Raw genomic sequence first — 26,530 nt, forward strand, 5'->3', positions numbered from 1 at the left:
TTTTTTTTTTTTTTAGACCAGGTCTCGCTCTCACTAGGTTGTCCAGGTTGGCCTCAGACTCTCGGCTCAAGTGATCCTCCTGACTCAGCCCCTCAAACACCTGGGACTACAGGTGTGGGCCACCAGGCTAAGCTGGCTCTACGTCCTTGAATATGGTTTCTCAGCAGCGCCTCTCCAGCCCTGTCCCCTCCAGCCTTTACTTCCTAAACCCAAACAATCTAGATTCTGTAATTTTCCTTAGAAGTCCTATTCTCTAACTCATGAATCATTTTTACTGCAATTTTTAAAGTCTTGGAGAATTTTTCCCCGAGGTGGTGGTGCCCAGGGTGAACATGGTTTTCTTTTGTTTTGCAGTACTGGGGATTGAACCCAGGGCCTGTGGGTGCAAACTCTCTGCCACTGAGCTGAGTCCCCAGATCTCTGATGTGTTTTTCTAAAGAGCAAGTCTGGCTTCTGACCAAGTGGCATTTGAGCAGGGCTGCTTTGGGCGTGTGTGTGGGTTGTGTCCCTGGGAATAGCCTTTCTGTGTCAGAATGACTAAGCTTTAGAGAAAGGAGGGAGTGACTACGGGGTGGAAAGTCAAGGGGACAACAGGGAAAACAGAGCCTTGCTATTTCCTTAGAAGTGAGGCATTTTATTTTCGGATGCTGTTGGCAGTATTTCAAGACAATGATGGGCTGCTGGAGGAAGGACACTAACATCATCCATGCCTATTCTGTGCCGGGCACGTGGGATTTCCAGCATTGTCCCACAGAATCCTCATCACACCCCTGCGAGTTAATGGTGAGACTCTCCACTTCACAGCTGAGGACATGGAGGTTCAGAGATGTGTAGTAGTATATCCTTGCCTCGCAGCCTGCAAGTTCCAGATCAGGCTCAGCTGACTCAAGAGCGCAGGCTCTAGCCCCACCCTGTGTCCCCCCAATCCTTTATCGGTTCTCTCAAGGGTCTACCACCTACGTTCAGATAAAAATTGGTGGGCTTTGCATCAAATGTCCACCTGAAATAAGTTTAATAATTGAAAAGTCAGGCTGGTCAAATTTTTGGTTCTGGGAAGTCTGTATAGTTGAAGAAGTACCCATCAGTGAGTGGGAGTCCTCCAGGGTTGAATTCAGATATATATCTATATCTACACCTATCTATAGATAGATATACACATATATTCAGAGACACATATCTATATATGGAGAGATTTAGGTGCGGTGTGTGTTTTTGTGTGTGTGTATATGAAGGGAAGAGAAGAAATACTGATAAGAGAAGACATGAAGTGTAGGCCTCAAACCAGAAAATTGAGACTGAGAGTCTGGATAGCTATAGCACAGGGATAACAATGAAAGTCCTAAGAATGACAAATCTGTCTATTGAGTGCTTACAAGGTGCCAGGCACTCTACCAGGTGTTTTCCAAAGATGAGTACATTTTATTCTCACAACCATCCTACTAAAAAGGCAGGACTATTGTATTAGTCCATTTTGTGTTGCTGCAACAAAACATCTGAGACTGGGTACTTTATAAATGAAGACGTTTATTTGGCTTATGATTTTGGGGGTGGATGGAAGATCCAAATTGCAGGGAGCCTGCATCCTGGCATGGCCACCTTGGCTGTGACAGATGACAAAGGAACAGAAAAGGAAATGGCTGTGTGCAGAAGAGGCTAAGCCTATGGGATGGCTTTGCTTTCTAACTCCCTAACTATCTTGAGACCTAACTCACTCTGCAAGAGATCAGTATTAATCCATTTAGGAGGGTGGAGCCCCGATGACCTAATTTCCTCTCACTAGCCACCTCTTTAAAGGCTCCAACACCTCAATGCAGTATTGAGCCTATGAACCTTTTTTTTTTTCCAGTTTTCCAGCACATGAACTTTTGAGGGGTAAATCACATCCAAATCTGAAGCATTTACCATCCCTATTTTTAGATTGAGTACCTTGTACATGAAGAATCTTACAGAGGAAATGGTGAAGGAGAGACTGGAACGAAGCTCTGTTCAACCCTAAGACTCCTTGCTTCATTTAACCATCAGGCTTTACTAAGTCAAGGTGAACGAGAGTGGGAGAAGCCTAGCACCTGGAGATGATGCTAACCTGGAGAAGCAGTACTTTGCAGGTGACATATCTTGGGAGGATGGGACACAGAGTGGCTACAGCTCACCCAGAACCAGTCCTTCAGGCAAGATCAGGTGCCTCAGGAGCCAGCAGTTGAGCGCTATGGGAGCTCTTGAGTCCAGAGTGGGTGGAGACAAGCAGACTTGGTCAATATCCATTGGCCTCTCTCGGATTGGTTCAGGAACCTCAGGGGGCGGGGCTTAAGCCTCAGGGAGCTGGAGCTGCTTGGTGCTGCTACCCCAGGGCTGGAGTCTCACGCTGTGACTTCTGGGACTTTGGCTTAGTGATTTCACAACCTTGAGCCTCAGTTTTCTGGAAAGTGGAGATAATCTGAGTATATTCAAATATTAGTATAGTATATTATTAGATAATAATTAATTGTGTCGTTGGGAGGTTCGGTGAAGGGATGCACGTGAAGGGTTAACATGGGGCAGGGAAGGATGGGTGCTCCATAAATAGCAGCATATTTTTGAGAGATTACTACTCAGGGGAACCAGAGAATCTTTTTCTATTTTCTCTCCCATTTCCTACTTTGGGAGGAAAGTGGGAGTGTATTCAAGGGAGTAAATATAATTCCTGTCTCGCCTCGCGTTTGCGCACTCTGAATGCTTTTTATTGGTTTTATGGTTCACAACTCATTTCACAGTTGTAATTTGTCTCTTTCCTGGAAAATATTAAACTGTCATATAAAAGCAGTAGATTTCTCATGCTAGAAATTTTGTCTGTGCTGTGCATAATATTTTCAGAGTTCATTCATGTTGTAGCATGTATAAAATCTCATTTTCTGTACTGCTTTTTTTTTTTTTCTTTTGTGATAAGGAATTGAGCCCAAGACCTTATGCATGCTAAGCCTGCTCGCCACCATTAAGCTACAGCCCAGCCTTAATTTGTTACTGTTATACTTATTTTCTTATCACTTTTCTTCACTTGAAGGAATGTATTTAGATCTATTCCCAAGTTTAAGAGAATCTTTCCAGACTTTTATACTGGCCAACTTAATTATATTTAGATCAGTAAGGTAAGGTCACAAGAGCACAAGAGTTTAATTTGTCACCAAGTTGGAGTAAATACTGTAATAAACAGAGTTTACTACTTTCTTTCTGTTGTTTGTTTTGGGTACTGGGAGTTGAACCCAGAAATACTTTACCACTGAGTTTCATCCCCAGCCCTTTTAATTTTTATCTTGAGACAATGTATTGCTAAGTTGTTGAAGCTGGCCTTAAATTTGAGATCCTCCTGCCTCAGCCTCGCGAGTCCCTGGGATTACAGGCATGCTCCTCTACACCTAGCAGTTTACCATTCTAAATGAATAACCACTATTTTCTGTCACAAACATTAATTTAAAAATGTAATTTTTTTTAAAAAATGTAATTTCTTATAATAAAAATTATTAGCTTTCAAGTAAATACTACCTTTTAAAAAAGTAATTTATATAATATCATTTTAAAAAGTAATTTATATTACAGAAAAGTTCTTTTTCTCTTTAATTAAGCAGACTATTCTTACAATGACATGATTCAGAACTCATTTAGATTTAGCTTAAATTTTATGATTCTTCTCATATAAAGATTCACTAACCTTCTTTCTTAATCTTTCTAAACAAAGGAGACAGATAATCCAGCGGTTGGCATTCTTTAATGCCCTTAGGTTAATAGTGTTTCACCTCAAGTTTCCTATTGAAAATCAGGACTTTAAGGTTTATTATAACTTTCCCCCATATCCCTAAACTCATGAAAGCACCAGACACCCTGGAACACACCTATAATCCAAGCTACTTGGGAGGCTGAAGCACAAGATTCAGGCCAGCCTTGGCAAGTTTTAGCCTGGGCAACTTAGCGTGACACTGTCTCAAAGTAAAAAATTTAAAGGAAGGTTAGGGGATGTAGCTAGGTGATAAAGCACCCAAGATCTGAGTTCAATCCCCTGTGCCAAAAAGAGAAAATAAATAAATAATGGAAATTTCATAGTTTTCATTCTTTTCTGATTGTGGAGGGTAACTGGGGATGGAATTCGGGGGTGCTCAACCACTGAGCCACATCCCCAGACCTATTTTGTATTTTATTTAGAGACATAAAATATGTCTACGAGGTGCTAAGCAACTCAGTGAAACCTTAGTGCCTTGCTTTTGCAGAGGCTGGCTTTGAACCCATGATCCTCCTGCCTCAGACTCCTGCCTCAGCCTCCCGAGCTGCTGGGGATTACAGACGTGAGCCACTGTGCTTGGCCCTTTTCTGATTTTTAATCACTTATATATTATATGTATCTGGCATAATTTGTGTGTGTGGAGGTGGTGCTGGGGATTGAACACAGGGCCTTACATATGCTAGGCAAGTGCTCCCCCCTATACTCTATCCCCAGCCCTATCTGGCACATTTCTAAGGTCTTTACATATATTAATCCTCATAGAACCTCCCTCTCTTTTTCTTTCAATAGTGCTACTTTAAAAAATTTCTACTTTACCCAGGAGAAAACTGAGGCACAGAGAGATTATTTGATCTAAGAGATTACTTGACCTGTCCACAGACTGAACATGTTTGTGTCTTTTTACAATATCAAACACAACTATCAAATGGGACACAACTATCAGGGGGAGAGCTGGTATTCAAACATGCACTCTGTCTCCAGAGTCTCGTTCTCAATCACTGTACATACTTTCTTTAGGAAAAGAAGAAGAAGATGGGAAGAGAGGGAGGAGGAGGAGGTGGGGAAAAAAAAAAAACCCTTTCCAGGAATGGGGAGGCAGTTGTGAATGCCTATAATCCCAGCAGCTCAGGAGGCTGAGGCAGAAGGATTGCAAGTTCAAAGACAGCCTCAGCAAAAGCGAGGCACTAAGCAACTCAGTGAGACCCTGTTTCTAGACAAAATTCAAAAAGGTCTGGGTGGGGCTGGGGTTGTGGCTCAGTGGCACAGCACTTGCCTAGCACATGTGAGGCACTGGGTTCGATCCTCAGCACCACATAAAAAATAAAATAAATAAAATAAAGATTAAAAAGTGGGGTACTGGGGATGTGGCTCAGTGGTCGAGTGCCCCTGAGTTCAGTCTCCAGTACCCCCCCCCCAAAAAAATACCAACCTTGGCAGTTACATATAATAATTAATTGTCTTAATTCTATCTACAAGAAATACCCATTGCTAACAGTGTTTGTTTTAAGTGATTACAGCACATAAAGGCACAGACAATGGCAATCTTGGGGGAAGGTGTAGCCATATTTAAAAGCAAATATTAATCCATTTTCTGGTGGGTAGAAGCCTCCAAGTGACCTCAGTTTGACCCAGCTCACACTCTGGAGTTGGACAGGGATAAGGGTGGGGATGGCTCAGCTTAGTTGTGGGCAGCTGACAAATGACCTCCACAGCAAGGGGTCATCTGAACAGAAAGGAAATCAAAAGTAGGAACAGGAGGCTATGTGTCAGACTAGCACTCAGTAGGGTAAAGGCAGGGTTAGTAACCAGGTAACAAGATGAGTCCAGCCAGAAAGAATAATTTAGCAGCCGCAAGGCGAGGGACTGGTCTGCAGGTCTAACATTGTTCATGAGAACAGACCACAGTTATGTTTGAGGCTGTGCCAAGACAGCTGTTATCGGACATCTGTGCAAGAAGATTCTGTCGCAAGTGTGTTAATCAAAATAGAAAGGCATCCTAGTAAAAGAGGGTTGGACACGGCAGCGGTATGACTGCGTGTGGAATGAAGCATCCAGAAATGGTCAAAGTGGGGGCCACTGCAGATAGTACAAGAATGAGTAAACACAGTGACCTTGGGCGGGAGTGCTCAAATGTTTTGACGTCAGCATCTCTTAAAACTCTTAAAAATTACTGAGGACCCCAAAGAGCTTTTGTTTATATGGGTTACATGTTGTAAACGAGCTATGCCATTAATATGGATTGGACAGATTTCTGTCTTTCCACAATGTCAGAATTTATTTATAAACAAAAAATTTACAAGTTATATCACTTTCATCAGTAAGGACTTCATCATATAGTTTGGAAAGCACCTCCATGTTTTTGAAAGAATGAGTGAAAAAGGCAAATAATGGGCTAGTTTTTTTTTTTCCCTTTTGCAGTGCTGGGAATAAAACCCAAGACTTCACATATGCCAGGCAAGTGGTCTACCACTGAGCTACATCCCCAACCCCTGGGTTAGTATTATTTTTAAAGCAGTAAAGTAGGTTTATTTTTTATTTTATTTTATTTTGGTACTGGGAATGAACCCAGGGCTTTGCACATGGTAGGCAATTGTTCTACCACTGAGTTACAACCCCAGCCCTTTTAAAATTTTGAGACAGGGGCTTTCTAAATTGCTCAGGCTGACCTTGAACTTGTGATCCTCCTGCCTCAGTCTCCCAAGTAGCTGGGATTACAGGTGTGTACCATCAAGCCTGATTCATAAAGCAGTTTTGTTTTAATTTACTCCCTGATGGTATTTTGAAAACTCCAGGGGAAATCCAGATCATACTTTGAGAGCTACTGATGTAATTAAGAATGATAGCTTTTATTTGTATAGTACTATACAGCTTACAGTGCACCATAAATCAGGAAAAATGTTCTTAATCCCATTTCATAGCCAAACATTGCTAGGGAACAAGGAATGGACCCAGCCATCCTGACTTTGAAGGGACTGCTTTTGCAGCTAGTGCACTAGGATTGCTGCTTCCTAAGTGTCTAAGTAGTTTATGGCTATTAAGTCTTGTCCTCTGCTATAAAACGCATTTTGTTCTTGGTTTTCTTATGGCCAGGGAGCTCAGCATGTCCACTCAGTCCTGGAAAGCTGTGGAGCTGTTGTGTACTGTCTGGGAGGACAATCAAGAAAATCATATGCTTCCAGCAGCTCGGGAGGCTGAAGCAGAAGGTTTGAAGCCAGCACCAGTAACTTAGTGATGCCTTAAGCAACTTAGCAAGACCTGTCTCAAAATAAAAAACAAAGGGCTGGAGATGTGGTTCAGTAGTTAAGTGCCCCTGGGCTCAATCCCAGGTACCAAAAAAAAAAAAAAAATCAACTCGTGGAGGAGGACTAGAAACTGACATCCTGCTATAGAAAACCCCATGTCTCTACTGATGATCATAAAGGCCAACAGAAATAGGCAACAGAGAGGAAAATGCCTCTTCCTCAACTCTACCTTGAAAATCTTACCCAAGAGCATCTAATTGACAATATCTAGTTTGTATCTGGAGCCTGAGGAAAAAAAATGTTTGAACCCAGGGCTTTGCATAAAGCAAAGAAAATATTTTGTGGTGATGGAAGAAGACTACATATTCCTTTTTTGAGATGGGGTCACACTATGTTGCCAGGCTGGTCCCTAACTCCTGGGCTCAAGCAATCCTCCTGCTTCAGCTTCCCAAGTAGCTGGGACCACATAGACACATGCCACCACACCCAGATAGAAATTTCATTTCAAAAAAAAAAGAAAAAAGAAAAGAAATGTGAGCACTTCCTCTACAGTTTAGGAAAGGCTCCATAGAATGAAATGAAAAAGGATGATGAGCTTCAGTTGAGCTTTAGCTGCATATATTCAACACCATGTTCTGTCTGTGGATTGATAAGAATGTGAACTCCATGAGGGTTTGTTTTATTTATTTTTTACTCTGTCTTCAGAGCTTAAATTATTACAAAGTAGTTGGTAAAAAAGCAGGGAGATTCAGACCAAAATGAATGTTTTCTCAGAAACTCTTTTGGTAAACATCAGAAAGATTTCAGAAACGGCAATAAATCTGTGTTATTCTGACAACAGCCCTAGGGAGAAAAAAAGAATCAGAGAAAGGGGGCAAAGGAAATATTTTGTGGTGATGGAAGAAGACTACATATTCCTTGACATCCCACCCAACACAGGTGGCGTATATGTTACCTCCCTTGAGTTTAGGTGAGCTCTATGATTGCTTTAACTAATAGACTGGGATGGAAGTGATGCTATGCCATTCTCCAGGACAGATTTAAAAGAATGACAGTGTTTGCAACTTGTCTCTTTGGAGACATCATCAGCTGTCCTGTAAGACATTCAACTTTCTTGATGAAGAGACCACATGGCGAGGCTCTGAGACCACATGGCGAGATGAGCCTTTCAGTCCTTCCCTTTAAGTGCCAGTGTCATAAGTAAGAGACATAGTTGGACCCTCCAGACTAGCCTACTAGACTGCCAGCTAGAATACTCATTACTGACTCTTCTTGATATTGTGTTGAACAGAGGAATCACTTGGTTGAGCACTGACTAAATTCTTGACTCAAAATATGTGAGATATAAGACAGTGGTTGGGCTAGGAGTGTAGCTTAGTGGTAGTGGGCTTGCTTGGCATATGCAAAGTCCTAGGTTCCATCCCCAGAACGACATAACAAAACCCAAACAAACAAAGGAAATAATAGAGTGGTGTGCAGTTTCAAGTCACTGAATTTTAAGATAGTTTATTAAGTAATGGTAACCTAAATATACTCCCAAGTACGGTCTTAGGGAATACAAAACTTTTGCCTGTCTCAGTTTTCTCACCTGTAAACTGAAGATTATCATAATACTTTCCAAGTTTGGTGGGAAAATTGAAAAAGAACCACAACACTTATATATTTTCTATGTAAAGTCAGTGACACATAGTAAAAACTTCAGTAAATGTTAGTAATTACTTTGTTTTCTTTATTTAGCACCCACTATATGCCAATCACTCATGTAGTGCTTCCAATTAAGCAATGAACAAGAGAGATAAAGACCCCACTTTTTAGTGACAGATAATAAACAAGTAAACAAGATAACTGAAAGTGGCAATAGGAACATGAAGAAAGATAACAGGGGCTAGGGTTGTACCATAGTGGCTGAGCCCTCGCCTCGCATGCATGAGGCACTGGGTTCGATCCTCAGCACCACATACAAAAATAAATAAATAAAACAAAGATATTGTGTCCATCTACAACTAAAAATATTTTTTAAAAAGAATAACATATATAGAAGGGACAAGGGAGCTACTTGAAAAAGAAGACAGACAGGAAATGAGGGGAGACCTTCAGAGGTAAGATTTAACTGAGACCAGTATAAAGAACCATGCATTGGGGGACTGGGGTTGTGGTTCAGTGGTAGAGCACTTGCCTAGTATGTGTGAGGCACTGGGTTAGATTCTGAGCAAGCAAATGAATAATAAAGGTCCATCAATAACTAAAAAAATATTTAAAAAAAAAGAACCATGCATTGGAAGGTTGGGGAGAGAGAGAGATGGGGAATAGCAGGTCCTGAGGCTAAAATTTTGGTTTGTGAAGGAAAGAGAAAAAAGTACCAGCATGACTGGAGCTCAGGATGTGTGAGGGGAAGGAGCCTGGACATGCCATTTGAAAGCTGGGAAGGGCAGGCCAAGAAGGGCCTATTAGAAACCATAGCAAGTAGCTTAGAATTTATTCTCAAAGGACTGTAAAAGGCATTGGAAGGTTTTTGTTTATTTGTTTGTTTTTAATTGCTACAGCCTTCTCTGCTTTGGGGAGGAATTTGCAAGCTTCTTTATAGCTCTGTTTTAGAATCATGTTTATGTACCCTAAATGCTTCAGGAATAACCTTTCTGAAGATGTCCCATTGTACGCTCATGGTCTCCCCCTGGTGGAGTTGGTGGCTAAGTTTACATGGTTTTCCAACAGCAAAAACAAATTAATGAGCAACTTGCCCCCAAATAAATGAATAATCAATTCTTTTATTCAACAAACACTTATGGGGCACCTGCAATGTGCCAGACTCTGTTCTGGTGCTAACTATTTCCATGAACAAAATGGTCAAACATAGATGCCCTTGTGGAGTTCATATTCTTCTGGGGAGGGAGGGACATTAAATCAAGTTTATAAGCTACTTGTTGGAGGGAGAACACTTATTAGAGAAAAATTATGTGGGAAACAGGTAGAAGGTACAAGAAGAATGATAGTGTTTATAGTGTCAGGGAAGTTCTCATTGGGAAAGTGATATTTGAATAAAGACATAAATGAAGTGACAGGGTGAATTGGTGCAGGTGTTTGCAGGGGAAAAGCAGTTCAAGCACAAGAATCAGCAAGTACAAAGGCCCCGAGCCTATCTGCAGGTTTGAAAAACAGCAAAGAGGCCAGTTTGCCTTAAGCGGACTGATGACAGAATGGAGGTGTACTGGGGGCGGGGTGTCAAATCTTGAGGGTCTTGTAGATCAGCGTAAGCATTTGGTTTTTACTCGAAGACAGGAATTCATTGAAAGAGGGACATGATCTGACTAAGGTTTTAACAGGAGCCCACCTGTTGGGGTAATCACTAAATCAGTATTAATGGCTTGTTGTTTCTGAAGGTAAACTAAGAAGGACTCCCAAGAATGTGTTGAGGGGGGCAAGGAGGAGTGAAACTGGCCACTTCTTTTATCTCCAATCTTTAGATGGGAATCAAAACAGGATGACCTTGGTTGTGAAGTAAAGTCATGTGCTCCTAAAACCTCTGAAAAAACCCACATGTTTAGTTGGCATGCAAGTTATCCTTCATATATTCTCCCTGCTTGTAGGCACAGTGTGGTCATCCATTTTATGCTGGCCTGCCTGCCACCCTGGACTGTGTAAAATCCAAATCCTCTTGTCCAGTCTTCCAAGTTCTTTCTTTGGAATTAGAATACAGTATGCTTAGGCCTTTGCAGCCCTGGGATTGAACTCCAATCATCGCTACTGTGTTAACAGATGTGGGAGGGCAAGGGTATAAATAGGATGCTCAGAGTCACAGTTTGTGGCTTATAATAACAGAGACAGTAAATGGACAGATTCTGGACAGATTTTTGAAAGTAGCTCGTATAGATGATGCTGATGAATTAGATGTGGGGTGTGAGAAAGAGGAGTGAAGGATCTTACCAAATGATGTTTCTTAGTAAATTGTCATTAAAAGAGGTGAGGAATTAGTATACAGCCAAAAAGTGTAGATAAATGTATTTGAGAGATATAAGAAGCACTAAGATAATAAAGTATTGGTTTTCCTCTGGATTTTAAAATATTTATTTATTTGTTTATTTACTGGTGGTACTGGGGATCAAATCCAAGGGGCACCGTACTTCTGGGCTACATCCCCAGCCCTTTTTATTTTTGAGACAGGACAGTCTGGCCCAGAACTGCCTCAACCTCCTGAGTAGCTGGGATTACAGGTATGTACCACCACACCGAGCTTTTTTCTCGATTTTTAATTTGTGAGTTAAAAAAAATGTGATTTCTTCTCTTATTATAAAAAAACTCACTTCTATATCTAATACTGTGTGTGTAATTTTGGATTCTTTTTCTTAAAGAGGGTCTCCTAAATTGAATATACTTCGGATCTCCTCAAAACCTGAATTCAACCTTGCCCTTTGTCCATATTTGGGTTGTAATGTAAAATTAACGAAGAATTTAAAAATTTTGCTTCTGAAGACAATGTGCATGAACTGAGGTTAACTGTAAGCTCAATGCAATATTAGGAATAAACTATGGGCATAAAAAAGATCATCTTGGTCTAGCCTCCAAGCGTCTTCCCGAACTTCCCACCCATTCTAACTCCCACAGTTTTTCTAAATCCAGCATTTCTCCTCACGTTCCCTTTAGGGAGGCAGGGATGACGCGCATTTTAAAAAGACCTCCTTGAAAAAGAGGGCTGCAGTACTCCTTAACTGGTTACTGTGGCTTAGCAGTGCAGCTAGGATCAGCTCAGCCTTCGCTACTTGACTCCAGGGCGCCGAACTGGGCGTGACCAGGGGCGGGGCTCGCCAGGGCCGCGGAGTGGGCAGGGTCTAAGCACTTCCCCGCCCCCAGAGGCCCAACACAAGCGCCCAGGGGCTTCTGGTCCGAACGGGGTGTGGATTGCGAGGTGACCCTGGTCGCTTATTTCCGGTTCCTAAGGATGCGCATCCGGGTTACGCTAACGCCGCGGTTTCCTCCACTGTGCTGGTTCTACCGTGGGTCTGGACCGGTCCCCATGTCTTGTTGTGGGGCTTCTGCAGCCTTTGGGTGAGTCTCCGCTGCCGATGGGGTCTGAGCGCAGTCAGTCGAATACATCCTGTAGGAAGACGGGTCAAGAGTTCTGCCTTGGACCTTGTGGGTGGGGGTCTCTTTGCCTGTTCCTTGTCTCTGCTATGCTTCCTTCATCTCGGCCCTTTCCTTCACGCTGGCCTCGCCTCTTTCACCTCAGTTTAGCCTTTCTTTCCTCAGCCTAACCATCCCTTTTAAACTCGGTTTCTTGTCTTTCGCCTGATCCACTGTCTCTCCGTTTTCCTCTTAGTCTCGTTTTAGCACCTTTCTTCCCCGACCCCTGAGCCGGGATTTCACTGTTCTTTCACCCAGCGGGACGGCCCACCTCCTCGTTATGCTCATCCTCCTCCCCCGCGAAACTGAGCTTTTCTTAGAATCCTAGATATCCGTCTCCCAACTTTCCTCACCTTTGACCCTTACCCCCTTCTGGGACTAGCAGATGACATTTGTGCTTCGCCGTAGCTACAGGAGGGCTTTGTCAAAGCCCCAACCTTGGAAGACTTGCCCATCCTGGGGGAAGTTTTGCTTTCAGGCGCGGGGTTAGACTGAACTCTGATAGCTTCCGTAGTTAAGAGAACAACAAAGGCGTTCCCAGTGCTTTGCTGGAGCTCGGTTTTGGGGCTCTCTCAAGAGCAGCTAACAGGTGGCAGGCACACGGTTCTGCTGGCGGTTGGGCTTGTGTGATCTTGTTAATTGACAAGTCAGGAGGAAGTTCTGTCAGTTTTGTGTTCGCTATCCCAGGAGAGTGGATGTGCACAGCTGAGGCAAAAATGCGGATGTTCTGGGACGGTCAGTTCTTGTACTGCATGAGCTTTACTTTGCAGACAGTGCTATGACAGAAGAAGGAGTTTGTGGGAGATTGTTAGCCTCAAACTTAGGTTTATTGTCAAAAATTTTGATGTCTTTTTGTGACTGCCACGACGAAAGAGTTCACTATGGTAATTTCAAAGTAATTTTACTTGAATGCAGTGTGCAGATGTGTATCCTTATCTTTGCTTCTTATACATTTTTTTTTTCATTTTTATCATATTAATGTGTTTTCTGTTTTTCTTCTTCGTAAGTCACATATTACAATAATTTTCATATTAAAATGTTCTAACGTGTTTTTTCTTTATCACTACCACCTTAGTCTTAAAAATATCTTTTTTTCACTTTGAGGCCTGTCATCTATCTTAAATTTCTTTGGAGGTTTTAAATTATCTATAACATGAAAGAACTGGATTTAATGATGGCTGGTATCCTATTTCTCAAATTTTGTTGTCTAAGGTACATTTTGAGGTACAGGAGTTGGATAATCTTTATTTTTGTTGCGTTAATGATGTATGTCTAGCATTTGATTGCAAAGGTTTTCATTTGTGTGTGATCAGTTTCTGTAATCATATAAATTACACTCTAAAATTTAGTATTTAAATGTGAACAGAACAAATACAACATTAGTATCTGCTTTTCTGTTGGCGGAGTTCTCCCTTATTACATGATACATATACATATGAGTGTGCAAAATAGACTTTAATTTATTCTAAAATTGGGCTTTACCTTTGCTTATTTTTAGCAAAGGACTTTGGAACTTGGCCTCCTTAGGCTAGATGCCACAAAGAAGAACCCTTTTGGTTGGCTATCAAAATGTAACTGCTGAGAGAAGCCCATTAGAAATTTGTACGTCCTCCCCAGCATCTGCACTGGAAACTAGCTTTTATTTGTTTTCAACTGGCCATCATTTCCCATCTTTAAAAACCTAACCCTAATGAGTATGGCTAACTCCATTTGCTTCCTTACCTCTAGGTTTGTGAATATTGTTCCCCAAAGCCATGGCAACTCTGTAGATAGACTCATATTTGTGTTGATGCCAGACCATCTTTCATCCATTCTCATTTCGGAACTTTGTATTTCTTGAGCATGACTAAGTTTAAACCTATATAGATTTCTCCAGTTTACAGTTTCAGGAAACCACAGAGTTCAAACATACCCTTCATTTTACCCATAAGGAAATCAGGGCTTAAAAGAATTGATATTTTTTCCCAAGGCAACCTTCAACCCCAGTACTAGGGATTGAACCCAGGGGTCCTATACCACTGAATTATACCCCCAGTCGTTTAAATTTTATTTTTGAGACAGGGTCTCACTAAGTTGCTGATGCCATTTTCAAATTTTGGATGCCTTCTGAGTTTCTGGGATTCCAGGTGTGCGCCACTTTGCAGGCCCAAGATTTTTTGTTTGTTTTTAAGTAAAGAAATCCTGTATATACACTCACTAGAGTAATGAATTTTAATTATATCAGAAGCTGTAGGATGGAGAACACAGTATATTATTTAATTGGTCATTTCAAATGTTTATGTCATAGGAATGAAGCTATTAGGATCAGAAATCTATGACACAGATTTTTAATCTGTGCCAAAATCATTTTGCCTTTAAAGAGGGACTAGGGAAGGAAACTGTTTTGTGCAGAAGTAGAAATAGAAAAGTTTTAGGATTCTCTTTCTCTTTTGTCTTCTGAAATGACTTTGGCCTATTATGATATAAATTCTGCATAAAACCCACGAAGTGAAGTGAGCATTCTACATTCTCACTGTAGCAGTTTTTGTGCTGCTGGTCTTAGTCTAGAACACTAGACTGTTTATTGAGAAGCCTGCGCCTCTTACCTAACTACCAGCCCCTTCCAAATCACTGGAGACAGCTTAGTACCTGTGTCACCCCCCATCCCTGCACTCTGTCACTGAGCTACATTCCCAGCTCTTTTTGAGACTGGGTCTCACTCATTAGGTACTCCAGGCTGGCCTCTGCTCTAGGAGTGGCTGGAATTATAGGTGTATGCCACTGTGCCAGGCTCACTGTTAGTTTTCTATAGACATTTCTAACTTAGTTTGGTAAAGTCTTAGTTTGTAAATTCAGGAGCTTAATTTAAAACACATTTTTGGGGCTGGCACTGTGACTCAGTGGTAGAGCGCTTGCCTAGCATGTGTGAGAACTGGGTTCGATTCTCAGCACCGCATATAAATAAATAAAGGTCCATTGACGACTAAAAAAATACATTTCTGCATATTAGTTGTTTATTTTGAGTTGATAATTTTTTGGTTATTTTTTTACCATCTTTTTAGTACTCTTCTTCATCTTACATCTTTTAATTTTTGTCCTTGGACCCTATGATGTGTTTTTTGTTTTTAATTTTTATTTATTTGTTTATTTTAGTCATACATGACAGCAGAATGTATTTTGACATATAATATATACATGGAATGTACATACATCAATCATATTGTCTATTCTATTCTGCTGCCCTCCTGTGATGTGTTTTAAGGAAAATACAGCTTTAAATATTTAGAAAACAAAATATACCTCCAACATGTCCTTACCATTTGTACCTTGCTGTATTGTGGTTTTTGTGATCTGCCTAAGCTGCTTCATGACTTCATCCTCTTTTGAAAGATTTTTGTGTACTACATATAACTAGAGGATATTTTAGCTCATGCATGATTTAAATGGAAGAAGAGCTCAAATAGAAATATATATATTTTAAAATATTAGGAACAGTTTCTTCTTGCAATATGTCATCTAATTGGTTTATACCAAAGAGTTGAATTGTTATATTTATAGTAAAGTAGAAAATAAAATAAGTGGACTTTATCTTCTGAATAAAGTACAAGTGCATGCTCCTGTATAGTAGGTATGGCTCAAATTATTCTATTGATAGGTGTGCTTTGCTGTCAGAAAACAATAAATAATGGAACATATCATCATCCTGATTTTTTTAAGTCCCATCAACTAAGTCCTAAGATAGCTACCTATTAAAAGTAGAATTAATTAAGATATTTTCTGTTATTCATGGTAAATTAAAAAAAAAACATAAAACAGGACTTCATTTGTCTTTACTGTTTTCCCCTTAAAACATTTTGAATCAGAAAAGGAAATGTATAGTTTAAGTAATACTGACTTATTGTGAATAAGTTAACAGATCAGCCCAAGGCAGTCAGCATTTAAAATCTTAAAGATCTTACTACAAGCCGAGTGCACACCTGTGATTCCAGCTGCTCTGGAGGCTGAGACAGGAGGATTGCGAGTTCAAAACCAGCCTCAGCAAAAGCAAGGTACTAAGCAACTTAGTGAGACCCTGTCTCTAAATAAAATATAAAATAGGGCTGGGGATGTGGCTCAGTGGTCCTTGAGTTCAGTCCTCAGTACCAAAAAAAAAAAAAAAAAAGATCTTACTACAGGTAGTGTTGGATGCACTTTTAAGCTTGGTTATTAATGTTTGTACCAGCTAGGTCTAGGTTTTTTTTTTCCTCCCTAGAAAATAATTATCAATAACTATTGTATCTTTGCAATACTTATTATTATTATTATTATTAGTGATGAACACAACATCTTTATTTATTTATTTATATGTAGTGCTGAGGATTGAACCCAATGCCTCCCCTGTATGAGGCAAGTGCTCCACCACTGAGCCACAACCCCAGCCCTGCAATACATTTTTTAAAATGTTTTTTAGATGTTGATGGACACAGTATCTTTATTTTATTTATTTATTTTTATTTGGTGCTAAGGATCGAACCCAGTGCTTCACACGTGTGAGGCAAGCACTCTACCACTGAGCTACAACCCCAGCCCTGCAATACATTTTTTTTCAGTAAAATATAATTTGTATATTGTCAATTACAATATACATATTTAGGCTAGGGTCAAATGAACTAGATGACATTCTATAGGACTGACAATTATATTTGAATCATAATTTTTTAAATTGAGATAGAATCTCACCATGTTGCCCAGACTAGTCCTGAACTCTTGAACTGAAATGATCCTCCCACCTCAGCCTTCTAAGTAGGAGGAACTACAGAGTTTGCTACCACACCCACCTTGCATTTAAATTCTTAATTTGTTCGTATTGTTCATTTCAGAATTAAATATAAGAACATAATACTTAATTACAATTAAAGTAAAATCCTAGCCGGATGCAGTGGCACATACCTGTAATCCCAGCAACTCAGGAGATTAAGGCAGGAGGATCACAGGTTCAAGGCCAGCCTCAGCAATTTAAGACCTAAGCAACTTAGCAAGACCCTGTCTCAAAAAATAAAAAGGGCTGGAGAGGGCTGGGGATGAGGCTCAGCGGTAGAGTACTTGCCTGGCATGTGTGAGGCACTGGGTTCAGTTATCAGCACCACATATAAATAAATAAAATAAAGGTCTATCAACAACTAAAAAAAAAATTTTTTTTTTTAAAAAGGGCTGGGGATATTGCTCAGTGTTTTTTTTCTTTTTTGCTCCTGGTGCCTAAAAAGAAAATATAATCCTAAATATATATTTTTTAAGCGCTGAGGACCAGAGAAAAAGTATCACTTCTTTATAGCGATGATGGCATGTAATTTTTAAGTTAGATATTATAATTTTCTGTTGCTTTGAAAGCAGTGATTTCTCATCATTTGTGGGTTTTAAGGTTTTTGTGTGAATCTGCATCATAGTTAAGTATAAAATCATGTTCTTTCTTTATAGGTACAATTAAATAATTTTCATTTGGGAAACTTTTTTACAATTGAACTGTAAAAATCCAGAGTGGTAAAAAAGTTTACCTATTTTAACTGTGTGTGTGTGTATGTGTGTGTGTGTGTGTTAGTTATTGGGATCAACTGGCATTGCCCATTTGAGCTAGGCAGGCACTCCTCCCCAGCCCTATGTATTAACTCTTTTAATTCTTACTCCTATGAAGTAAGTACTATTTTTATTATCTTCAATTTATATATGAAAAAACTAAGACACAGAGGTTATATAACTTGCCCCAAAATAACAATTTAGATTTGAATTTGAATTTAGTCTTTCTGATATTTTTTTGTACAAAGGTTTACTACTTCAGTTACTTCTTTATAGGTTAAGGTTTAAAGAAAATCAAATTTCTCTGAAACACAAAATAATATTCCTTTTGGTTGGGAACCTTAGAGGAAGGTTTTACCTCATCTTTTTATTAGTGGTGACTTAAGACAAATTGTAAACCTTTACTACATGTATTTCTCTCTGATTTCAAAAAACATATATTAGAAAGCAAACTGATCAAATCCCTCCCCCTCTTAATATTGTTATCTTATGGAAATTACTTTGGAGTTTCTTGGAGAAATGGTAGTGTTCTTTTGTTTTTGTTTTTTGCTTCTGGGGATTGAATCCAGGGGTATTTCAGAACCACATCCCAGCCCTTTTTATTTTTTATTTTCAGTCAGGTCTCACTAACTTGCTTATTAGGACCTCGCTAAATTGCTGAGACTGGCAATCCTCCTGCCTCAGCCTCCTGAGTTGTTGGGACCTTATACAGTGAAAAGGCAGTGTTTTTAATAAAATGCTCCCTTAAAGTTTTCATACATATGTGTGTGTGTACACATATATTTGTTTTTACTTTCTTTGATCTGCAGAATATTAAATATATAATAGTCTTTAAATGCTAAAGTCTTAACGTTCTCTCAAATGAATTTAACAACTTTTGAGTATGATAACAGAAGGCTGAAACTGAAATTTCTGACTTACCTTTGGTCTCATTTCCAGGTTTGAAAATTTGTGCAAAAGTTAATCACACCATCTTTTTGGACTACCATGTCCTAAATACAGTAATATGTAGTAATATATTTAATTAGTGTAATAGTGTTTTTATTTTTACTTTAGGAAAAAGAAAACTTTTGCAATTGTGTACAATGAATCCAAATGCATTCTGCTGTCATATATACCTAGTTAGAATAAATAAATAAATTTTTAAAAAAGAAAAGAAAACCAAACTTTTCCAAAACCAGGTCCTCATTAAACTAAAAAATGCAAATAACCCCCATTTAGAGCTTAATAATATTGTATTATTATTTTGTGCCTTTATTATTTCAAATGAAAACATTTCAATTGCTATCTGGGGGAAGAAGATGATTTTATATTAGTCTTGTACTCAGATAATAATACATTATTTTTCTGAATATTTTGAAGAGTTGAGAATCATGGAATCTGGTTAACAGAAAAATTATAATTCTAGTAAGGAGTAACACTTGATTAGAAATACTACTTATTTTAAGTCTTATTTGTTAACTTCTCTTATTAATTCAGATATTAATTAAATACACATTTTTTTTAATAGTAGCTTTTGTCTTGACTTTTTCCCCCCTTGGCTTTTGTTATGAAAAGTGAAAAAAGTAAGCTTTGCTGTGGTGACTTACTTGTTGGGATTTAGATGTCCTTTACCTTTGCCTAAACATTCAACTTTTTTGCTCAAGTAAATTTTCTTTTTTATAAGAGGGTTTGATTCTATTTTGTCTTTTAAATTCTTAATAGTTTTCTTTCATTTGAAATTTAATAATGTAGCAATTACTGAGTTTAGGAAAATTGGTTGGTTGTTGTGGTCAGTACTTTTAGAATGATTAGCTCTTAGGTGGATTATACTTTATGCTTTAGTTTCCATACTACTTAAAGAAGATTTAGGTCAGCTTCATCTGTTACTTTCCTCCCCCTTTCAAAATAAGAGGAAACTTTAACACAGTGATATTAATGTTTTCTGACTAGATTGATGATATAAATTTGATAATCTGACTTTGCTGACAGCATGATCTAAAAATACGTGTGTACGAATTTTTGTCTTGGAATATGTCAGACTTTAGAGAACAATTTAGGATAAGAAAGAACATAAGGGGCTGGGCTCGTGGCTCAGCAGTAGTGTGCTCACCTCGTATGTGTGAGACCCTGGGTTCCATCCTCAGCACCACATAAAAATAAATGAATAAAATAAAGGTATAAAAAAAAAGAAATAGTACATAAATGTCTTATATTATAAAAACCCTAATAATCATTGTGTTGGTACCTTACTGAATTTTTCTTTTTTACATTTAAAGATGTCAAATTTAGGGAACATTTGTGATAATGTAAAGCAGAAAATTTCAAATCTGCTTTTTCTTGGTCTTCCTCGGCTATATGTTAGGTAGCAGTGATGAGATAATACTGACAGATTAAGTGTTCTTGGGAGAACTAGAGCTTGGCAGAGAATAGTCATGTCTCATATTTGGTGGCCATTAAATAGATGAATTGAAAGTATTTGCTTTATCTTATTTCCATATCGCCTTTTAGGGGTGTGTGTGTGTGTGTGTGTGTGTGTGTGTGTGTGTGTGTGTATTTGATCAAACCCAGGGCCTCATACAAGTTAGGCAAGTTCTCTACCACTGAGCTACACCCCTGCCCTCCTGTTAGTATATTTTTAGTGTAGGTAACTTACTTTAAGTGAAATTTTTTTTGTGTTTAGGACTAAATCTTGAACTATTGATTCACATACAGATGTTTTCCCTTTTGTTCTCTTTCAGAGGCTTTCTTCAAATAAAACTATAATTTATAGAACCACCAAACCTTTGTGTATAGTTTGAAGTGGTATTTTCCTATTTTTTTTGACAGGTCAGTTTTTTGTTTTTGGTAAAGTGATTTAAAGTTTTTTTGAACATGGCTTACTATAAGATGCATTTTACATTGTTAGTACTCATATATGTACATATTAGTATTTAAAATTGAAACAAGTTTTGTGAAACCATATTTATTTTTACTACTGATGGTACATTATAATATGTATATATGTATTTTTGTTTGTTTTGAGTACTAGGGATCAAACTCAGGCTTATGCACGCTAGACAAGCGCTCTGCTACTGAGGTATACCTCAAGTTCCTAATATTTTTTATTGTATTTTGTCATATTGTATTTCATTTAAAACCAACTGCTGGTCTTCATTCACTAAGTTGCTATGATAATTTAATAATGCAGTACAGTACAACAGCATTTCTAGTGACTGCTAGTTTTTTTTCCTAACATTGTCTTTTGGGAATTGAAATGCTTGATTTGCTAGTTTGTGTTGTTTGTTTGCTTGTTTTCTTTCCTGAAATGTACTTTGATTCTGATTCTGTAAAGGTTTTTTTTTTTTTCTTTTTTTTTTTTGTACTGGGGATTGAGCCTAGGGGTGCTTAATCACTGAGCCACAACCCCAGGTGCGTGCCCTCCCCACCCCCTTTTTTAAAAATCTTTTTACTTTGAGAAAGGGTTTCACTGAGTTGCTTAGGGACTCACTAAGTTGTCCGTAAAGCTTTTAGCCTAAAAAATTGTAAACAATTGAGAGAAAGAGGTGTTATTATCCTGATACTGTTCCTGTCATCACTTTACCAGATCTAGGCACATAAAAACTGGTAATCTAGAATTATGAGTTTGAAAATATTCAGTCTTATACCAAGCTTCTGTCATTAGAATCCTTTGCTAGTTTCCATCTAACAGTCAATATTTAGGCCCATTCAGTTGCTTTTCACAAATCTTGCTTCTGTTTTTGGCATCTAGTCAAGCAGTTATAAAGCTGCTTTATTCTATTTTTCTCCTGGCTCCACCAAAGGTTTTGTAAACCAAGAAAAGAGGAATGAGGAGTGAAACAGTTTGTGTTTGTGGTCAGGCTAAAGTAACATTATTGAGGTTTGTGATGATAGACTGCATTTATTTATTGTCTCAGTTCATTTCTTGAAATCAGAGGGACAAAGAGATAGCAATAGCTATCCTAGTCTGTCCTAGCCATTAGAGTGAGACAGGGTCAGTAGGCATACTCTACTATTTTTACCAGTACCACCTCTTAACACTTAATGAGTGCTTACTATGTGCCAGGCACTATTTAAAACACTTTACTTGTATTAACTCATACTCACTTGGGAGATCAGAGAGAAGAGAATGAATAAAGAAAACTTGCCTTCTTTTCAGTATTTTCTCATTACCTGGCTGTTGGTGACTCTAGCATGGCATATCACACATTTTCAGCTCATTTGGCTTTTAAAATCAATAATGTTATCTGTGCTGTTCCATTATGAGGCAAGTTATGGTTTGAATGTTGAGGCTTTGAAGCTACCCTGCCTGAGCTTGAATCCCAGGTTGGTCACTTACTAAATATGTATAACCTTGGGCAAATTAATCTTTCTACCTCAGTTTTCTCATCTGTAAAATGGTGATGATACTAAATAATATCTATCTTTTATATATTTTGAAAGGATTAAAATAGTATTATGTGAGAAGTACTTAGAACAGTGCCTGGCCCATTAAAAAAGCATTCTATAAATGTTAGTTATTGGGGCTGGGGATGTGGCTCAAGCGGTATCGCGCTCGCCTGGCATGTGTGTGGCCCGGGTTCGATCCTCAGCACCACATACAAACAAAGATGTTGTGTCCGCCGAGAACTAAAAAATAAATATTAAAAATTCTCTCTCTCAAAAATAAATAAATAAATAAATAAATAAATGTTAGCTATTAATAGTATTGACTCACAGTTGGATCTCCTGAGACTGTGATTGTGATGAGTTCTGTGTATTTGCTGAATAATAGGATGTGATTGACATTTAATGATAAGCCCAGGAGTTTGAAAACATATTTTCTTTAGGACCTGGTTGGAAAGTTCTTATGTAGAGTTTTGGAATCAAAGCCAAGTGACAGAAGTTATCAGGCGTACAGGCCCAATTTATTTATTTTCTCATAGGAATCTCCTGTTATTTGGACCTTATCCTTGATAGTTCTAATATTTTGCCATTTGGAAAAAATCTGATAGGAACTAGTTAATGGGTTGATTTTCACTGAAGACCAGATTTCTTTTCTGTTTAGCCTATGTTTTTCTGTAGCTGTGACCAATATACCTAGCAAGAACAATTTTAGTGGAGAAAAAGTTTATTTAGTGCTCTCCATTTCAGGGGTCTCAGTTTGTAAATGGCCACCTCCACTGCTTTGGGCCCAAGGTGAAGCAGAACATCACCGCAGAAGGGTGTGGAAGAGGAAAGTGGCTCAGGACGTGGTTACCATGAAGCAAAGACAAAACTCTGCTCAATAAGGACAAAATATATACCCCAAAGGCACACCTCCAGGGACCCACCTCCTCCAGCTACACACTACCTGCCTACAGTTATCACCCAGTTAATCCTTATCAGGGTATTTATTAATACACCAATTAGGTTAAGACTCTCATAACCCAATCATTTCACCTCTAAACTTCTTGTATTGTCTTATATTTGAGCTTTTGGGGGATACCTAATATCTAAACCAAAATACCACATCATGCTTATTATGTGTCTTACACTACTTTAAAAGTTTTATAGATATTAACTTATGCAGTCTTTATAACAAGTTATGAGAAAGGCACTATTACTATTCACATTTTACCAATGAAGTAAGTGAGGACTAAGAAATTTAAATAACTAGTTTTAAGATCTTATACCAGGGATGGGATTGTAGCTCAGTGGTAGAGTGCTTGCCTAGCATGTGTGAGGCACTAGGTTCAATCCTCAGCAACACATACAAAATAAAAAATAAATAAAATGAAGGTAATGTTTCAAAAAACACATTAGATTAAAAAAAAGAAGAAGAAGATCCTATATCATTCATTAATAGCAGAGCTAGTATGGACCTAAGTGGTCTGGCGCCCAGAGGTTTTTTTTTTTTTTTTTTTTTTTTTTTAAATATTTATTTTTTAGTTGTAGTTGGACACATTATCTTCATTTCACTTATTTATTTATTTATTTATTTATTTATTTAATGTGGTGCTGAGGATCGAACCCAGGGTCCCGCGTATGCGAATTGAGCACTCAACCGCTGAGCCACAATCCCAGCCCACTCCCAGAGTTTATGCTCTAAAAATTCCTTATGCTTGCCAAATCTGCTTCTTGCCTAGATGAATTTTGTTGAAAAAGGTAAAATAATGAGTTGATAGTACTGAAACTATGAATGATAGCTTTTTTGTTTTATAGGTTTTTCAAAGAAATAAATAAGTTTAGAGCAGTATAACATTAGTAAGAGAACTGAACCTAGATTTGTGGTTCTTTTGACAGTTAAAAATTATATAATTTCAAAAGACTTAGTTTTGCCATTAGTATAGTACATAGTAAATATTCAGATGTTCTTCAATTTCAAATAGGATTGACATGTAGGTAAGATAAATAGATATATAGAATGTGAGAAAATAGATGAAATGTGGTACTTTTTTTCTGTATAACTGGAAGCAACACATTTCTAAGATATTTATGTTGGAATATATCTCATGTCCAGGCTACAACACCCACATAAAAAATAATGTGATCCTATTAAAAATGTTGACTTCACAGATTAAAGGATGAAGATACAAAGTTTTTGAGTTCTGTGGAGTCTGGGATGTGAGGGTAATCTGGCTGCAACATCTGTCACCCCATTGATCACCAGGGTTGATTTGGCTGTTGTGGCTGGCTAGGAGGGTGTTCCCTTCCTCTGTCACCTCTCCATGTGCCTTCCTTTCAAAGCTGTGCACTGGGACAAAGAGTATGGCCTTCCCCAATAGAGGAGAACCATTCTTTGGTTGAGGGGGTTATGAGTAGCTGTGCTCCCCTGCTAGAATCTCCAAATAAGTTCTCAAGTTTTTGAGTTCTGTGGAGTCTGGATCTTTAAACATTAGAGGAATTCTAATGTTCTGTGACTGACAAATGACTAAAAACTGAAGGGAAGTCTGAGGAGTACTGGAAGGAATGTAGTAGAACTGTTGAGCTATTACTAAGATCACTTTGTAACAGAAAATTAAGATTAAACAGTTCCTTCTCAATATTTTTTAAAAATATTTTTTAGACGTAGATGGACACAATATTTTTATTTTTATTTATTTATTTTTATGTGATGCCAAGGATTGAACCCAGTGCCTCATGCATGCAAAGCAAGCGCTCTACCACTGAGCTACAACCTTAGCCCCTTCTCAGTATTTTTTTTTTTTTTTTTGCTATGGTTTTGGAATATTTTCCTGTGAAGCTCATCTCTCTATTTTATTATTGAAAACTTGTGATGGAAAGTTTGTATTATTATTATTTTGGTACTACAGATTAAACCCAGGGCCACCTTCCCACTGAGCTTCATCCCCAGTTCTTTTTATTTTTTTATTCTGAAACAGAGTCTCCCTGTATTGGTGAGGCTGGCCTTGAGCTTATGAGCCTCCTGCCTCAGCCTCCCAAGAAACTGGGGTTACAGGTATGCAACACTGCTGGCAAAATTTTGTGTTAATTTTTATTAAGGATATTTTTATTACTTCAAAGGATGATTTTCTAAGAAGTAATATTAAAAATTATAAAAATAGTTCTATTCCTGATAAAATATCTTTCTTATTAAGATTTTGGTATAGTCTATATATATAACTTTCTCAGTATGTTCTGATGTATTCTGTTAAGTGTAAAGTTACTATAAATATCTCTACAGCTGACAATACCGTGACATGTTAGTCAGTCATGCTTCCCAAATAAAGTAGCCAGAAGAATTCACCAACTTTACCACAGTCAGTTGGCTGGCCTGTTTATTTATGGAGGGAGCAGACCAGCATGGTAATGGCTTAAAGTCATCAGTCAAAAGTACATCAGGGCATCTGCAGTGTAGGTGATGGGTTGTTTTTTTTTTTTTTTTTTTTTTTTGCCATAGACATGTGTTTTATGCTGTTGGAAGCCTTGTAGAAGCTGGAAACCTCTCTTAGGATCACTATAAAGGGAACCTTGAAGGGAGGCCAGCCGTGTATAGATTGCCTGGATGTTTGTGTCTGCTTCTGCATGACTATGAGTACTAAGGATTTTGAGTAGGTATGTTAACTATTAGTCATAGTTGAGCAAAATACCTTTATTTTGTTTATTATTTTTTATGTGGTGCTGAGGATTGAACCCAGCACCTCACACGGGCTGGGTGAATGCTCTACCACTGAGCTGCAATCCCAGCTCTGTATGTTAACTTTTAAAAGATGACAAAAGATGTCAAATCAAGAAAGATTGGCTTCAACTGATGAGATTTAAATGTTTGTTTTTTTTTTTTTTTTTGAAAAATAGGAAACAGATTGGATTGATGGAGAAACTAGGTGAAGAATTCACAGCAGAAAGTTTATGTAGAAGTTTCAGAAATGTACCAGACTCCAAGTAGACACATATGAAGAATGGAAGAGTATCTAGAGAATTCATCAGTTTCCTGGCCCTTGCTCTCAGTGTTGAGCATCTGTTTGTCCCTGGATAAAGCCCAGGGAAATGCTTTTCAGACACATTGAACAATTTGCCTAGGCAAGGTATATATTTCCTTAAAGTCTATTCTTCACATATCATTCAGCCTATGTAAATCAAATCATTTCATTCTCTTGCTTGACAGCTCATGCCTGGTAAAAACTAGCCAATGGAAGGAACAGAATAAATCTGGAGCTTCTTTAAAGCTCCTTTCCTCAAGAATTGTCATTATTTTATGAATCTGCTGGTTTCTTCAAAGACTTCATTCACAAGACCAACTATATTTGACCTGACTTGAAGGTCACCCAGTATAAACAGTCTCCCCATCCCCTCCAAATGTTCCCTGAAAACAATTAAAAGCAAGTGTTTAATATTTCTAGTGCCTGTGATGGTGAGTAACAGTTGGGCAAACAACATGCTAATTCAAAAACCTGAAAGGAAAAGCTGGGGAATGAGATTACCTTAAGGGAATTTGTAAGACTGTTAGATTTCTGGG

The 26,530-nt window shown here is 38.3% G+C and overlaps 1 protein-coding gene and 1 long non-coding RNA gene across 6 annotated transcripts in view; both read left to right on the plus strand.

The window, feature by feature from the left end:
• Positions 1-538: 538 nt before the first annotated feature.
• Positions 539-7,083, plus strand: LOC125620458. Its single transcript, XR_007352146.1, has 3 exons — positions 539-783; positions 1,918-2,105; positions 6,839-7,083. It is a non-coding gene; the product is annotated as an uncharacterized LOC125620458 (long non-coding RNA).
• A 4,776-nt stretch (positions 7,084-11,859) lies between these two features.
• Positions 11,860-26,530, plus strand: part of Eya3 (EYA transcriptional coactivator and phosphatase 3) — a 102,505-nt gene continuing 87,834 nt past the window's right edge. For 2 of the 5 annotated variants that reach the window (XM_015485413.2, XM_015485412.2), the window contains exon 1: positions 11,860-12,030. The gene's annotated coding sequence lies outside the window, so the exon portion shown is untranslated. Of the gene's footprint in view, positions 12,031-25,474; positions 25,630-25,869; positions 26,100-26,530 lie in introns of all 5 variants that reach the window. The other 3 variants (XM_048816002.1, XM_048816001.1, XM_015485414.2) reach the window with 3 other exon arrangements.

This window comes from Marmota marmota, unplaced genomic scaffold (genome assembly GCF_001458135.2).
Source record: "Marmota marmota marmota unplaced genomic scaffold, marMar, whole genome shotgun sequence".
Classification (NCBI taxonomy): Eukaryota; Metazoa; Chordata; class Mammalia; order Rodentia; family Sciuridae; genus Marmota; species Marmota marmota.